Source organism: Phyllobates terribilis, unplaced genomic scaffold (genome assembly GCF_046119375.1).
Source record: "Phyllobates terribilis strain yellow unplaced genomic scaffold, ASM4611937v1 Scaffold_8__6_contigs__length_399053987, whole genome shotgun sequence".
Lineage (NCBI taxonomy): Eukaryota > Metazoa > Chordata > Amphibia > Anura > Dendrobatidae > Phyllobates > Phyllobates terribilis.
The window spans coordinates 66,965,013-66,984,525 of NW_027362768.1; positions in this window are offsets into that span (position 1 = coordinate 66,965,013).

Here is a 19,513-nt window from a genome sequence, read left to right on the forward strand (position 1 = left end):
AAATTAAAATTGAAATCCATTGGTATCACTGTGTTATTCTTAATGCCAATCTATACAGCGTATGATGACATCTTGTTCTTTAGGAACACTTAATACAGATTCTATATCTCACAATTGCACTATCTCAAGCACAAAATCAATGCAATTTTCCATTGGCTCAAAAAGAAGCTTATTAGTAAGTAAATGAAGAAATCTTTCTGTGGATTCAAACTCATGTTTACGCGACAGGTGCATTAACACTGTAAGCCACAGGAACATCACTGGTGCAATTTGATGTCATTTAGGGCAGTGTACATTGAATCTCTAATAAGTAAGTTAAAAATGAAATCCATTGGTTTCACTGTGTTATTCTTAATGCCAATCTATACAGCGTATGATGAAATCTTGTTCTTTATGAACACTTAATACAGATTCTATATCTCACAATTACACTATCTCAAGCACAAAATCAATGCAATTTTCCATTGGCTCAAAAGGAAGCTTATTAGTAAGTAAATGAAGAAGTCTTTCTGTGTATTCAAACTCATGTTTAAGCAACAGGCGCATTAACACTGTAAGCCACAGGAACATCACTGGTGCAATGTGATGTCATTTAGGGCAGTGTACATTGAATCGCTAATAGGTAAGTTAAAAATGAAATCCATTGGTTTCACTGTGTCATTCTTAATGCCAATCTATACAGCGTATGATGACATCTTTTTCTTTATTAAAACTTAATACAGTTTCTATATCTTACAATTGCACTATCTCAAGACCAAAATCAATGCAAATTTCCATTTGCTCAATAGGAAGCTTATTAATAAGTAAAGGAAAAAGGATCTCTGAGGATTCAAACTCAAAAACTCCTTGTTACAACACAGGCAAATTAACCTAGTAAGCCAATGAAACATCATTAGTTCAAGGTGATGTCAATTATGGCAGTGTACTTTGAATCGCTAATAAGTAAGTTACAAATGAAATTCACTGGCTTCACTGTGTTTTTCTAAATGCCAAACTATACAGCGCATGATGACATTTTGTTCTTTATGAACACTTAATACAGATTCTATATCTCAAAATTGCACTGTCTCAAACAAAAAATCAATGCAAATTTCCATTGGCTCAATAAGAAGCTTATTAATAAGTAAATAAAAAACGCGCTCCGTGGTTTTGAAATCATGAACACCTGTTTAAAAGACAGGAGCATTAACCCAGTAAACCACTGGAACATCACTGGTGCAATGTGATGTCAATTAGGGCAGTGTACATTGAATTGCTCATAACTAAATTAAAATTGAAATCCATTGGTATCACTGTGTTATTCTTAATGCCAATCTATACAGCGTATGATGACATCTTGTTCTTTAGGAACACTTAATACAGATTCTATATCTCACAATTGCACTATCTCAAGCACAAAATCAATGCAATTTTCCATTGGCTCAAAAAGAAGCTTATTAGTAAGTAAATGAAGAAATCTTTCTGTGGATTCAAACTCATGTTTACGCGACAGGTGCATTAACACTGTAAGCCACAGGAACATCACTGGTGCAATTTGATGTCATTTAGGGCAGTGTACATTGAATCTCTAATAAGTAAGTTAAAAATGAAATCCATTGGTTTCACTGTGTTATTCTTAATGCCAATCTATACAGCGTATGATGAAATCTTGTTCTTTATGAACGCTTAATACAGATTCTATATCTCACAATTACACTATCTCAAGCACAAAATCAATGCAATTTTCCATTGGCTCAAAAGGAAGCTTATTAATAAGTAAATGAAGAAGTCTTTCTGTGGATTCAAACTCATGTTTAAGCAACAGGCGCATTAACACTGTAAGCCACAGGAACATCACTGGTGCAATGTGATGTCATTTAGGGCAGTGTACATTGAATCGCTAATAGGTAAGTTAAAAATGAAATCCATTGGTTTCACTGTGTCATTCTTAATGCCAATCTATACAGCGTATGATGACATCTTTTTCTTTATGAAAACTTAATACAGTTTCTATATCTTACAATTGCACTATCTCAAGACCAAAATCAATGCAAATTTCCATTTGCTCAATAGGAAGCTTATTAATAAGTAAATGAAAAAGGAACTCTGAGGATTCAAACTCAAAAACTCCTTGTTACAACACAGGCACATTAACCCAGTAAGCCAATGAAACATCATTAGTTCAAGGTGATGTCAATTAGGGCAGTGTACTTTGAATCGCTAATAAATAAGTTACAAATGAAATTCATTGGTTTCACTGTGTTTTTCTTAATGCCAAACTATACAGCGTATGATGACATCTTTTTCTTTATGAACACTTAATACAGATTCTATATCTCAAAATTGCACTGTCTCAAACAAAAAATCAATGCAAATTTCCATTGGCTCAATAAAAAGCTTATTAATAAGTAAATAAAAAACGCGCTCCGTGGTTTTGAAATCATGAACACCTGTTTAAAAGACAGGAGCATTAACCCAGTAAACCACTGGAACATCACTGCTGCAATGTGATGTCAATTAGGGCAGTGTACATTGAATTGCTCATAACTAAATTAAAATTGAAATCCATTGGTATCACTGTGTTATTCTTAATGCCAATCTATACAGCGTATGATGACATCTTGTTCTTTAGGAACACTTAATACAGATTCTATATCTCACAATTGCATTATCTCAAGCACAAAATCAATGCAATTTTCCATTGGCTCAAAAAGAAGCTTATTAATAAGTAAATGAAGAAATCTTTCTGTGGATTCAAACTCATGTTTACGCGACAGGTGCATTAACACTGTAAGCCACAGGAACATCACTGGTGCAATTTGATGTCATTTAGGGCAGTGTACATTGAATCTCTAATAAGTAAGTTAAAAATGAAATCCATTGGTTTCACTGTGTAATTCTTAATGCCAATCTATACAGCGTATGATGACGTCTTGTTCTTTATGAACACTTAATACAGATTCTATATCTCACAATTGCACTATCTCAAGCACAAAATCAATGCAAATTTCCATTGGCTCAATAGGAAGCTTATTAGTAAGTAAATGAAAAATGCTTTCCTCTGATGCAAAATCATGAACACCAGTTTCAAATACAGGAGCATTAACCCAGTAAGCCACTGGAACATCACTGGTGCAATGTGGTGTCATTTATGGCAGTGTACATTGAATCGCTAATAAGTAAGTTAAAAATTAAATCCATTGATTTCACTGTGTTATTCCTAAAGCCAATCTATACAGCGTATGATGACATCTTGTTCTTTTTGAACACTTAAGACAGATTCTATATCTCACAATTGCACTATCTCAAGGATAAAATCAATGCAAATTTCCATTGGCTCAATAGGAAGAGTATTATTAAGTATATGAAAAATGCTTTCTGCAGATTCAAAACCATGAACACCTGTTGAAAAGAAAGGCGCATTAACCCGGTAAGCCACAGGATAAATATGATGTCGATTAGGGCAGTGTACATTGAATCGCTAATAAGCAAGTTAAAAATGAAATCCATTGATTTCACTGTGTTATTCTTAATGCCAATCTATACAACGTATGATGACATCTTGTTCTTTATGAACACTTAATGCAGATTCTATGTCTCACAATTGCACTATCTCAAGCCCAAAATCAATGCAAATTTCCACTGGCTCATAAGTAAGCAAATGAAAAAGGCTCTCAGGGTATTCAAAGTCATGAACTCCTCGATTCACAAAAAGCGCATTAACCCAGGAAGCCACTAGAACATCACTGGTTCAATGTGATGTCAATTAGGGCAGTGTACATTGAATCGCTATTAAGTAAGTTAAAAATGAAATCCATTGATTTCACTGTGTTATGCTTAATGCCAATCTATACAGCGTATGATGAAATCTTGTTCTTTATGAACACTTAATACAGATTCTATATCTCAAAATTGCACTGTCTCAAACAAAAAATCAATGCAAATTTCCATTGGCTCAATAAAAAGCTTATTAATAAGTAAATAAAAAACGCGCTCCGTGGTTTTGAAATCATGAACACCTGTTTAAAAGACAGGAGCATTAACCCAGTAAACCACTGGAACATCACTGGTGCAATGTGATGTCAATTAGGGCAGTGTACATTGAATTGCTCATAACTAAATTAAAATTGAATCGCTAATAAATAAGTTAAAAATGAAATCCATTGGTTTCACTGTGTTATTCTTAATGCCAATCTATACAGCGTATGATGACATCTTTTTCTTTATTAAAACTTAATACAGTTTCTATATCTTACAATTGCACTATCTCAAGACCAAAATCAATGCAAATTTCCATTTGCTCAATAGGAAGCTTATTAATAAGTAAAGGAAAAAGGATCTCTGAGGATTCAAACTCAAAAACTCCTTGTTACAACACAGGCACATTAACCTAGTAAGCCAATGAAACATCATTAGTTCAAGGTGATGTCAATTAGGGCAGTGTACTTTGAATCGCTAATAAGTAAGTTACAAATGAAATTCACTGGCTTCACTGTGTTTTTCTAAATGCCAAACTATACAGCGCATGATGACATTTTGTTCTTTATGAACACTTAATACAGATTCTATATCTCAAAATTGCACTGTCTCAAACAAAAAATCAATGCAAATTTCCATTGGCTCAATAAGAAGCTTATTAATAAGTAAATAAAAAACGCGCTCTGTGGTTTTGAAATCATGAACACCTGTTTAAAAGACAGGAGCATTAACCCAGTAAACCACTGGAACATCACTGGTGCAATGTGATGTCAATTAGGGCAGTGTACATTGAATTGCTCATAACTAAATTAAAATTGAAATCCATTGGTATCACTGTGTTATTCTTAATGCCAATCTATACAGCGTATGATGACATCTTGTTCTTTAGGAACACTTAATACAGATTCTATATCTCACAATTGCACTATCTCAAGCACAAAATCAATGCAATTTTCCATTGGCTCAAAAAGAAGCTTATTAGTAAGTAAATGAAGAAATCTTTCTGTGGATTCAAACTCATGTTTACGCGACAGGTGCATTAACACTGTAAGCCACAGGAACATCACTGGTGCAATTTGATGTCATTTAGGGCAGTGTACATTGAATCTCTAATAAGTAAGTTAAAAATGAAATCCATTGGTTTCACTGTGTTATTCTTAATGCCAATCTATACAGCGTATGATGAAATCTTGTTCTTTATGAACACTTAATACAGATTCTATATCTCACAATTACACTATCTCAAGCAAAAAATCAATGCAATTTTCCATTGGCTCAAAAGGAAGCTTATTAGTAAGTAAATGAAGAAGTCTTTCTGTGGATTCAAACTCATGTTTAAGCAACATGCGCATTAACACTGTAAGCCACAGGAACATCACTGGTGCAATGTGATGTCATTTAGGGCAGTGTACATTGAATCGCTAATAGGTAAGTTAAAAATGAAATCCATTGGTTTCACTGTGTCATTCTTAATGCCAATCTATACAGCGTATGATGACATCTTTTTCTTTATGAAAACTTAATACAGTTTCTATATCTTACAATTGCACTATCTCAAGACCAAAATCAATGCAAATTTCCATTTGCTCAATAGGAAGCTTATTAATAAGTAAATGAAAAAGGAACTCTGAGGATTCAAACTCAAAAACTCCTTGTTACAACACAGGCACATTAACCCAGTAAGCCAATGAAACATCATTAGTTCAAGGTGATGTCAATTAGGGCAGTGTACTTTGAATCGCTAATAAATAAGTTACAAATGAAATTCATTGGTTTCACTGTGTTTTTCTTAATGCCAAACTATACAGCGTATGATGACATCTTTTTCTTTATGAACACTTAATACAGATTCTATATCTCAAAATTGCACTGTCTCAAACAAAAAATCAATGCAAATTTCCATTGGCTCAATAAAAAGCTTATTAATAAGTAAATAAAAAACGCGCTCCATGGTTTTGAAATCATGAACACCTGTTTAAAAGACAGGAGCATTAACCCAGCAAACCACTGGAACATCACTGGTGCAATGTGATGTCAATTAGGGCAGTGTACATTGAATTGCTCATAACTAAATTAAAATTGAAATCCATTGGTATCACTGTGTTATTCTTAATGCCAATCTATACAGCGTATGATGACATCTTGTTCTTTAGGAACACTTAATACAGATTCTATATCTCACAATTGCATTATCTCAAGCACAAAATCAATGCAATTTTCCATTGGCTCAAAAAGAAGCTTATTAGTAAGTAAATGAAGAAATCTTTCTGTGGATTCAAACTCATGTTTACGCGACAGGTGCATTAACACTGTAAGCCACAGGAACATCACTGGTGCAATTTGATGTCATTTAGGGCAGTGTACATTGAATCTCTAATAAGTAAGTTAAAAATGAAATCCATTGGTTTCACTGTGTAATTCTTAATGCCAATCTATACAGCGTATGATGACGTCTTGTTCTTTATGAACACTTAATACAGATTCTATATCTCACAATTGCACTATCTCAAGCCCTAATCAATGCAATATTCCATTGGCTCAATAGGAAGCTTATTAGTAAGTAAATGAAAAAGTCTTCCTGTGGATTCAATCTCATAAACGCCTATTTATACGATAGGTACATTGACACAATAAGCCACTGGAACATCACTGTTGCAATGCTATGTCAATTAGGGCAGTGTACATTGAATCGCTAATAACTAAGTTAAAAATGAAATTCTTTGATTTCACTGTGTTATTCCAAAAGCCAATCTATACAGCGTGTGATGGCATCTTGTTCCTTATGAACACTTAATACAGATTCTATATCTCACAATTGCACTATCTCAAGCACAAAATCAATGCAAATTTCCATTGGCTCAATAGGAAGCTTATTAGTAAGTAAATGAAAAATGCTTTCCTCTGATGCAAAATCATGAACACCAGTTTCAAATACAGGAGCATTAACCCAGTAAGCCACTGGAACATCACTGGTGCAATGTGGTGTCATTTATGGCAGTGTACATTGAATCGCTAATAAGTAAGTTAAAAATTAAATCCATTGATTTCACTGTGTTATTCCTAAAGCCAATCTATACAGCGTATGATGACATCTTGTTCTTTTTGAACACTTAAGACAGATTCTATATCTCACAATTGCACTATCTCAAGGATAAAATCAATGCAAATTTCCATTGGCTCAATAGGAAGAGTATTATTAAGTATATGAAAAATGCTTTCTGCGGATTCAAAACCATGAACACCTGTTGAAAAGACAGGCGCATTAACCCGGTAAGCCACAGGATAAATATGATGTCGATTAGGGCAGTGTACATTGAATCGCTAATAAGCAAGTTAAAAATGAAATCCATTGATTTCACTGTGTTATTCTTAATGCCAATCTATACAACGTATGATGACATCTTGTTCTTTATGAACACTTAATGCAGATTCTATGTCTCACAATTGCACTATCTCAAGCCCAAAATCAATGCAAATTTCCACTGGCTCATAAGTAAGCAAATGAAAAAGGCTCTCAGGGTATTCAAAGTCATGAACTCCTCGATTCACGAAAAGCGCATTAACCCAGGAAGCCACTAGAACATCACTGGTTCAATGTGATGTCAATTAGGGCAGTGTACATTGAATCGCTATTAAGTAAGTTAAAAATGAAATCCATTGATTTCACTGTGTTATGCTTAATGCCAATCTATACAGCGTATGATGAAATCTTGTTCTTTATGAACACTTAATACAGATTCTATATCTCAAAATTGCACTGTCTCAAACAAAAAATCAATGCAAATTTCCATTGGCTCAATAAAAAGCTTATTAATAAGTAAATAAAAGACGCGCTCCGTGGTTTTGAAATCATGAACACCTGTTTAAAAAACAGGAGCATTAACCCAGTAAACCACTGGAACATCACTGGTGCAATCTGATGTCATTTAGGGCAGTGTACATTGAATTGCTCATAACTAAATTAAAATTGAATCGCTAATAAATAAGTTAAAAATGAAATCCATTGATTTCACTGTGTTATGCTTAATGCCAATCTATACAGCGTATGATGAAATCTTGTTCTTTATGAACACTTAATACAGATTCTATATCTCACAATTGCACTATCTCAAGCACAAAATCAATGCAATCTTCCATTGGCTCAAAAGGAAGCTTATTAGTAAGTAAATGAAGAAGTCTTTCTGTGGATTCAAACTCATGTTTAAGCGACATGCACATTAACACTGTAAGCCACAGGAACATCACTGGTGCAATGTGATGTCATTTATGGCAGTGTACATTGAATCGCTAATAGGTAAGTTAAAAATGAAATCCATTGGTTTCACTGTGTTATTCTTAATGCCAATCTATACAGCGTATGATGACATCTTTTTCTTTATTAAAACTTAATACATTTTCTATATCTTACAATTGCACTATCTCAAGCCCTAATCAATGCAATATTCCATTGGCTCAATAGGAAGCTTATTAGTAAGTAAATGAAAAAGTCTTCCTGTGGATTCAATCTCATAAACGCCTATTTATACGATAGGTACATTGACACAATAAGCCACTGGAACATCACTGTTGCAATGCTATGTCAATTAGGGCAGTGTACATTGAATCGCTAATAACTAAGTTAAAAATGAAATCCTTTGATTTCACTGTGTTATTCCAAAAGCCAATCTATACAGCGTGTGATGGCATCTTGTTCCTTATGAACACTTAATACAGATTCTATATCTCACAATTGCACTATCTCAAGCACAAAATCAATGCAAATTTCCATTGGCTCAATAGGAAGCTTATTAGTAAGTAAATGAAAAATGCTTTCCTCTGATGCAAAATCATGAACACCAGTTTCAAATACAGGAGCATTAACCCAGTAAGCCACTGGAACATCACTGGTGCAATGTGGTGTCATTTATGGCAGTGTACATTGAATCGCTAATAAGTAAGTTAAAAATTAAATCCATTGATTTCACTGTGTTATTCCTAAAGCCAATCTATACAGCGTATGATGACATCTTGTTCTTTTTGAACACTTAAGACAGATTCTATATCTCACAATTGCACTATCTCAAGGATAAAATCAATGCAAATTTCCATTGGCTCAATAGGAAGAGTATTATTAAGTATATGAAAAATGCTTTCTGCGGATTCAAAACCATGAACACCTGTTGAAAAGACAGGCGCATTAACCCGGTAAGCCACAGGATAAATATGATGTCGATTAGGGCAGTGTACATTGAATCGCTAATAAGCAAGTTAAAAATGAAATCCATTGATTTCACTGTGTTATTCTTAATGCCAATCTATACAACGTATGATGACATCTTGTTCTTTATGAACACTTAATGCAGATTCTATGTCTCACAATTGCACTATCTCAAGCCCAAAATCAATGCAAATTTCCACTGGCTCATAAGTAAGCAAATGAAAAAGGCTCTCAGGGTATTCAAAGTCATGAACTCCTCGATTCACGAAAAGCGCATTAACCCAGGAAGCCACTAGAACATCACTGGTTCAATGTGATGTCAATTAGGGCAGTGTACATTGAATCGCTATTAAGTAAGTTAAAAATGAAATCCATTGATTTCACTGTGTTATGCTTAATGCCAATCTATACAGCGTATGATGAAATCTTGTTCTTTATGAACACTTAATACAGATTCTATATCTCAAAATTGCACTGTCTCAAACAAAAAATCAATGCAAATTTCCATTGGCTCAATAAAAAGCTTATTAATAAGTAAATAAAAGACGCGCTCCGTGGTTTTGAAATCATGAACACCTGTTTAAAAGACAGGAGCATTAACCCAGTAAACCACTGGAACATCACTGGTGCAATCTGATGTCAATTAGGGCAGTGTACATTGAATTGCTCATAACTAAATTAAAATTGAATCGCTAATAAATAAGTTAAAAATGAAATCCATTGATTTCACTGTGTTATGCTTAATGCCAATCTATACAGCGTATGATGAAATCTTGTTCTTTATGAACACTTAATACAGATTCTATATCTCACAATTGCACTATCTCAAGCACAAAATCAATGCAATCTTCCATTGGCTCAAAAGGAAGCTTATTAGTAAGTAAATGAAGAAGTCTTTCTGTGGATTCAAACTCATGTTTAAGCGACATGCACATTAACACTGTAAGCCACAGGAACATCACTGGTGCAATGTGATGTCATTTATGGCAGTGTACATTGAATCGCTAATAGGTAAGTTAAAAATGAAATCCATTGGTTTCACTGTGTTATTCTTAATGCCAATCTATACAGCGTATGATGACATCTTTTTCTTTATTAAAACTTAATACATTTTCTATATCTTACAATTGCACTATCTCAAGCCCTAATCAATGCAATATTCCATTGGCTCAATAGGAAGCTTATTAGTAAGTAAATGAAAAAGTCTTCCTGTGGATTCAATCTCATAAACGCCTATTTATACGATAGGTACATTGACACAATAAGCCACTGGAACATCACTGTTGCAATGCTATGTCAATTAGGGCAGTGTACATTGAATCGCTAATAACTAAGTTAAAAATGAAATCCTTTGATTTCACTGTGTTATTCCAAAAGCCAATCTATACAGCGTGTGATGGCATCTTGTTCCTTATGAACACTTAATACAGATTCTATATCTCACAATTGCACTATCTCAAGCACAAAATCAATGCAAATTTCCATTGGCTCAATAGGAAGCTTATTAGTAAGTAAATGAAAAATGCTTTCCTCTGATGCAAAATCATGAACACCAGTTTCAAATACAGGAGCATTAACCCAGTAAGCCACTGGAACATCACTGGTGCAATGTGGTGTCATTTATGGCAGTGTACATTGAATCGCTAATAAGTAAGTTAAAAATTAAATCCATTGATTTCACTGTGTTATTCCTAAAGCCAATCTATACAGCGTATGATGACATCTTGTTCTTTTTGAACACTTAAGACAGATTCTATATCTCACAATTGCACTATCTCAAGGATAAAATCAATGCAAATTTCCATTGGCTCAATAGGAAGAGTATTATTAAGTATATGAAAAATGCTTTCTGCGGATTCAAAACCATGAACACCTGTTGAAAAGACAGGCGCATTAACCCGGTAAGCCACAGGATAAATATGATGTCGATTAGGGCAGTGTACATTGAATCGCTAATAAGCAAGTTAAAAATGAAATCCATTGATTTCACTGTGTTATTCTTAATGCCAATCTATACAACGTATGATGACATCTTGTTCTTTATGAACACTTAATGCAGATTCTATGTCTCACAATTGCACTATCTCAAGCCCAAAATCAATGCAAATTTCCACTGGCTCATAAGTAAGCAAATGAAAAAGGCTCTCAGGGTATTCAAAGTCATGAACTCCTCGATTCACGAAAAGCGCATTAACCCAGGAAGCCACTAGAACATCACTGGTTCAATGTGATGTCAATTAGGGCAGTGTACATTGAATCGCTATTAAGTAAGTTAAAAATGAAATCCATTGATTTCACTGTGTTATGCTTAATGCCAATCTATACAGCGTATGATGAAATCTTGTTCTTTATGAACACTTAATACAGATTCTATATCTCAAAATTGCACTGTCTCAAACAAAAAATCAATGCAAATTTCCATTGGCTCAATAAAAAGCTTATTAATAAGTAAATAAAAGACGCGCTCCGTGGTTTTGAAATCATGAACACCTGTTTAAAAGACAGGAGCATTAACCCAGTAAACCACTGGAACATCACTGGTGCAATCTGATGTCAATTAGGGCAGTGTACATTGAATTGCTCATAACTAAATTAAAATTGAATCGCTAATAAATAAGTTAAAAATGAAATCCATTGATTTCACTGTGTTATGCTTAATGCCAATCTATACAGCGTATGATGAAATCTTGTTCTTTATGAACACTTAATACAGATTCTATATCTCACAATTGCACTATCTCAAGCACAAAATCAATGCAATCTTCCATTGGCTCAAAAGGAAGCTTATTAGTAAGTAAATGAAGAAGTCTTTCTGTGGATTCAAACTCATGTTTAAGCGACATGCACATTAACACTGTAAGCCACAGGAACATCACTGGTGCAATGTGATGTCATTTATGGCAGTGTACATTGAATCGCTAATAGGTAAGTTAAAAATGAAATCCATTGGTTTCACTGTGTTATTCTTAATGCCAATCTATACAGCGTATGATGACATCTTTTTCTTTATTAAAACTTAATACATTTTCTATATCTTACAATTGCACTATCTCAAGCCCTAATCAATGCAATATTCCATTGGCTCAATAGGAAGCTTATTAGTAAGTAAATGAAAAAGTCTTCCTGTGGATTCAATCTCATAAACGCCTATTTATACGATAGGTACATTGACACAATAAGCCACTGGAACATCACTGTTGCAATGCTATGTCAATTAGGGCAGTGTACATTGAATCGCTAATAACTAAGTTAAAAATGAAATCCTTTGATTTCACTGTGTTATTCCAAAAGCCAATCTATACAGCGTGTGATGGCATCTTGTTCCTTATGAACACTTAATACAGATTCTATATCTCACAATTGCACTATCTCAAGCACAAAATCAATGCAAATTTCCATTGGCTCAATAGGAAGCTTATTAGTAAGTAAATGAAAAATGCTTTCCTCTGATGCAAAATCATGAACACCAGTTTCAAATACAGGAGCATTAACCCAGTAAGCCACTGGAACATCACTGGTGCAATGTGGTGTCATTTATGGCAGTGTACATTGAATCGCTAATAAGTAAGTTAAAAATTAAATCCATTGATTTCACTGTGTTATTCCTAAAGCCAATCTATACAGCGTATGATGACATCTTGTTCTTTTTGAACACTTAAGACAGATTCTATATCTCACAATTGCACTATCTCAAGGATAAAATCAATGCAAATTTCCATTGGCTCAATAGGAAGAGTATTATTAAGTATATGAAAAATGCTTTCTGCGGATTCAAAACCATGAACACCTGTTGAAAAGACAGGCGCATTAACCCGGTAAGCCACAGGATAAATATGATGTCGATTAGGGCAGTGTACATTGAATCGCTAATAAGCAAGTTAAAAATGAAATCCATTGATTTCACTGTGTTATTCTTAATGCCAATCTATACAACGTATGATGACATCTTGTTCTTTATGAACACTTAATGCAGATTCTATGTCTCACAATTGCACTATCTCAAGCCCAAAATCAATGCAAATTTCCACTGGCTCATAAGTAAGCAAATGAAAAAGGCTCTCAGGGTATTCAAAGTCATGAACTCCTCGATTCACGAAAAGCGCATTAACCCAGGAAGCCACTAGAACATCACTGGTTCAATGTGATGTCAATTAGGGCAGTGTACATTGAATCGCTATTAAGTAAGTTAAAAATGAAATCCATTGATTTCACTGTGTTATGCTTAATGCCAATCTATACAGCGTATGATGAAATCTTGTTCTTTATGAACACTTAATACAGATTCTATATCTCAAAATTGCACTGTCTCAAACAAAAAATCAATGCAAATTTCCATTGGCTCAATAAAAAGCTTATTAATAAGTAAATAAAAGACGCGCTCCGTGGTTTTGAAATCATGAACACCTGTTTAAAAGACAGGAGCATTAACCCAGTAAACCACTGGAACATCACTGGTGCAATCTGATGTCAATTAGGGCAGTGTACATTGAATTGCTCATAACTAAATTAAAATTGAATCGCTAATAAATAAGTTAAAAATGAAATCCATTGATTTCACTGTGTTATGCTTAATGCCAATCTATACAGCGTATGATGAAATCTTGTTCTTTATGAACACTTAATACAGATTCTATATCTCACAATTGCACTATCTCAAGCACAAAATCAATGCAATCTTCCATTGGCTCAAAAGGAAGCTTATTAGTAAGTAAATGAAGAAGTCTTTCTGTGGATTCAAACTCATGTTTAAGCGACATGCACATTAACACTGTAAGCCACAGGAACATCACTGGTGCAATGTGATGTCATTTATGGCAGTGTACATTGAATCGCTAATAGGTAAGTTAAAAATGAAATCCATTGGTTTCACTGTGTTATTCTTAATGCCAATCTATACAGCGTATGATGACATCTTTTTCTTTATTAAAACTTAATACATTTTCTATATCTTACAATTGCACTATCTCAAGCCCTAATCAATGCAATATTCCATTGGCTCAATAGGAAGCTTATTAGTAAGTAAATGAAAAAGTCTTCCTGTGGATTCAATCTCATAAACGCCTATTTATACGATAGGTACATTGACACAATAAGCCACTGGAACATCACTGTTGCAATGCTATGTCAATTAGGGCAGTGTACATTGAATCGCTAATAACTAAGTTAAAAATGAAATCCTTTGATTTCACTGTGTTATTCCAAAAGCCAATCTATACAGCGTGTGATGGCATCTTGTTCCTTATGAACACTTAATACAGATTCTATATCTCACAATTGCACTATCTCAAGCACAAAATCAATGCAAATTTCCATTGGCTCAATAGGAAGCTTATTAGTAAGTAAATGAAAAATGCTTTCCTCTGATGCAAAATCATGAACACCAGTTTCAAATACAGGAGCATTAACCCAGTAAGCCACTGGAACATCACTGGTGCAATGTGGTGTCATTTATGGCAGTGTACATTGAATCGCTAATAAGTAAGTTAAAAATTAAATCCATTGATTTCACTGTGTTATTCCTAAAGCCAATCTATACAGCGTATGATGACATCTTGTTCTTTTTGAACACTTAAGACAGATTCTATATCTCACAATTGCACTATCTCAAGGATAAAATCAATGCAAATTTCCATTGGCTCAATAGGAAGAGTATTATTAAGTATATGAAAAATGCTTTCTGCGGATTCAAAACCATGAACACCTGTTGAAAAGACAGGCGCATTAACCCGGTAAGCCACAGGATAAATATGATGTCGATTAGGGCAGTGTACATTGAATCGCTAATAAGCAAGTTAAAAATGAAATCCATTGATTTCACTGTGTTATTCTTAATGCCAATCTATACAACGTATGATGACATCTTGTTCTTTATGAACACTTAATGCAGATTCTATGTCTCACAATTGCACTATCTCAAGCCCAAAATCAATGCAAATTTCCACTGGCTCATAAGTAAGCAAATGAAAAAGGCTCTCAGGGTATTCAAAGTCATGAACTCCTCGATTCACGAAAAGCGCATTAACCCAGGAAGCCACTAGAACATCACTGGTTCAATGTGATGTCAATTAGGGCAGTGTACATTGAATCGCTATTAAGTAAGTTAAAAATGAAATCCATTGATTTCACTGTGTTATGCTTAATGCCAATCTATACAGCGTATGATGAAATCTTGTTCTTTATGAACACTTAATACAGATTCTATATCTCAAAATTGCACTGTCTCAAACAAAAAATCAATGCAAATTTCCATTGGCTCAATAAAAAGCTTATTAATAAGTAAATAAAAGACGCGCTCCGTGGTTTTGAAATCATGAACACCTGTTTAAAAGACAGGAGCATTAACCCAGTAAACCACTGGAACATCACTGGTGCAATCTGATGTCAATTAGGGCAGTGTACATTGAATTGCTCATAACTAAATTAAAATTGAATCGCTAATAAATAAGTTAAAAATGAAATCCATTGATTTCACTGTGTTATGCTTAATGCCAATCTATACAGCGTATGATGAAATCTTGTTCTTTATGAACACTTAATACAGATTCTATATCTCACAATTGCACTATCTCAAGCACAAAATCAATGCAATCTTCCATTGGCTCAAAAGGAAGCTTATTAGTAAGTAAATGAAGAAGTCTTTCTGTGGATTCAAACTCATGTTTAAGCGACATGCACATTAACACTGTAAGCCACAGGAACATCACTGGTGCAATGTGATGTCATTTATGGCAGTGTACATTGAATCGCTAATAGGTAAGTTAAAAATGAAATCCATTGGTTTCACTGTGTTATTCTTAATGCCAATCTATACAGCGTATGATGACATCTTTTTCTTTATTAAAACTTAATACATTTTCTATATCTTACAATTGCACTATCTCAAGCCCTAATCAATGCAATATTCCATTGGCTCAATAGGAAGCTTATTAGTAAGTAAATGAAAAAGTCTTCCTGTGGATTCAATCTCATAAACGCCTATTTATACGATAGGTACATTGACACAATAAGCCACTGGAACATCACTGTTGCAATGCTATGTCAATTAGGGCAGTGTACATTGAATCGCTAATAACTAAGTTAAAAATGAAATCCTTTGATTTCACTGTGTTATTCCAAAAGCCAATCTATACAGCGTGTGATGGCATCTTGTTCCTTATGAACACTTAATACAGATTCTATATCTCACAATTGCACTATCTCAAGCACAAAATCAATGCAAATTTCCATTGGCTCAATAGGAAGCTTATTAGTAAGTAAATGAAAAATGCTTTCCTCTGATGCAAAATCATGAACACCAGTTTCAAATACAGGAGCATTAACCCAGTAAGCCACTGGAACATCACTGGTGCAATGTGGTGTCATTTATGGCAGTGTACATTGAATCGCTAATAAGTAAGTTAAAAATTAAATCCATTGATTTCACTGTGTTATTCCTAAAGCCAATCTATACAGCGTATGATGACATCTTGTTCTTTTTGAACACTTAAGACAGATTCTATATCTCACAATTGCACTATCTCAAGGATAAAATCAATGCAAATTTCCATTGGCTCAATAGGAAGAGTATTATTAAGTATATGAAAAATGCTTTCTGCGGATTCAAAACCATGAACACCTGTTGAAAAGACAGGCGCATTAACCCGGTAAGCCACAGGATAAATATGATGTCGATTAGGGCAGTGTACATTGAATCGCTAATAAGCAAGTTAAAAATGAAATCCATTGATTTCACTGTGTTATTCTTAATGCCAATCTATACAACGTATGATGACATCTTGTTCTTTATGAACACTTAATGCAGATTCTATGTCTCACAATTGCACTATCTCAAGCCCAAAATCAATGCAAATTTCCACTGGCTCATAAGTAAGCAAATGAAAAAGGCTCTCAGGGTATTCAAAGTCATGAACTCCTCGATTCACGAAAAGCGCATTAACCCAGGAAGCCACTAGAACATCACTGGTTCAATGTGATGTCAATTAGGGCAGTGTACATTGAATCGCTATTAAGTAAGTTAAAAATGAAATCCATTGATTTCACTGTGTTATGCTTAATGCCAATCTATACAGCGTATGATGAAATCTTGTTCTTTATGAACACTTAATACAGATTCTATATCTCAAAATTGCACTGTCTCAAACAAAAAATCAATGCAAATTTCCATTGGCTCAATAAAAAGCTTATTAATAAGTAAATAAAAGACGCGCTCCGTGGTTTTGAAATCATGAACACCTGTTTAAAAGACAGGAGCATTAACCCAGTAAACCACTGGAACATCACTGGTGCAATCTGATGTCAATTAGGGCAGTGTACATTGAATTGCTCATAACTAAATTAAAATTGAATCGCTAATAAATAAGTTAAAAATGAAATCCATTGATTTCACTGTGTTATGCTTAATGCCAATCTATACAGCGTATGATGAAATCTTGTTCTTTATGAACACTTAATACAGATTCTATATCTCACAATTGCACTATCTCAAGCACAAAATCAATGCAATCTTCCATTGGCTCAAAAGGAAGCTTATTAGTAAGTAAATGAAGAAGTCTTTCTGTGGATTCAAACTCATGTTTAAGCGACATGCACATTAACACTGTAAGCCACAGGAACATCACTGGTGCAATGTGATGTCATTTATGGCAGTGTACATTGAATCGCTAATAGGTAAGTTAAAAATGAAATCCATTGGTTTCACTGTGTTATTCTTAATGCCAATCTATACAGCGTATGATGACATCTTTTTCTTTATTAAAACTTAATACATTTTCTATATCTTACAATTGCACTATCTCAAGCCCTAATCAATGCAATATTCCATTGGCTCAATAGGAAGCTTATTAGTAAGTAAATGAAAAAGTCTTCCTGTGGATTCAATCTCATAAACGCCTATTTATACGATAGGTACATTGACACAATAAGCCACTGGAACATCACTGTTGCAATGCTATGTCAATTAGGGCAGTGTACATTGAATCGCTAATAACTAAGTTAAAAATGAAATCCTTTGATTTCACTGTGTTATTCCAAAAGCCAATCTATACAGCGTGTGATGGCATCTTGTTCCTTATGAACACTTAATACAGATTCTATATCTCACAATTGCACTATCTCAAGCACAAAATCAATGCAAATTTCCATTGGCTCAATAGGAAGCTTATTAGTAAGTAAATGAAAAATGCTTTCCTCTGATGCAAAATCATGAACACCAGTTTCAAATACAGGAGCATTAACCCAGTAAGCCACTGGAACATCACTGGTGCAATGTGGTGTCATTTATGGCAGTGTACATTGAATCGCTAATAAGTAAGTTAAAAATTAAATCCATTGATTTCACTGTGTTATTCCTAAAGCCAATCTATACAGCGTATGATGACATCTTGTTCTTTTTGAACACTTAAGACAGATTCTATATCTCACAATTGCACTATCTCAAGGATAAAATCAATGCAAATTTCCATTGGCTCAATAGGAAGAGTATTATTAAGTATATGAAAAATGCTTTCTGCGGATTCAAAACCATGAACACCTGTTGAAAAGACAGGCGCATTAACCCGGTAAGCCACAGGATAAATATGATGTCGATTAGGGCAGTGTACATTGAATCGCTAATAAGCAAGTTAAAAATGAAATCCATTGATTTCACTGTGTTATTCTTAATGCCAATCTATACAACGTATGATGACATCTTGTTCTTTATGAACACTTAATGCAGATTCTATGTCTCACAATTGCACTATCTCAAGCCCAAAATCAATGCAAATTTCCACTGGCTCATAAGTAAGCAAATGAAAAAGGCTCTCAGGGTATTCAAAGTCATGAACTCCTCGATTCACGAAAAGCGCATTAACCCAGGAAGCCACTAGAACATCACTGGTTCAATGTGATGTCAATTAGGGCAGTGTACATTGAATCGCTATTAAGTAAGTTAAAAATGAAATCCATTGATTTCACTGTGTTATGCTTAATGCCAATCTATACAGCGTATGATGAAATCTTGTTCTTTATGAACACTTAATACAGATTCTATATCTCAAAATTGCACTGTCTCAAACAAAAAATCAATGCAAATTTCCATTGGCTCAATAAAAAGCTTATTAATAAGTAAATAAAAGACGCGCTCTGTGGTTTTGAAATCATGAACACCTGTTTAAAAGACAGGAGCATTAACCCAGTAAACCACTGGAACATCACTGGTGCAATCTGATGTCAATTAGGGCAGTGTACATTGAATTGCTCATAACTAAATTAAAATTGAATCGCTAATAAATAAGTTAAAAATGAAATCCATTGATTTCACTGTGTTATGCTTAATGCCAATCTATACAGCGTATGATGAAATCTTGTTCTTTATGAACA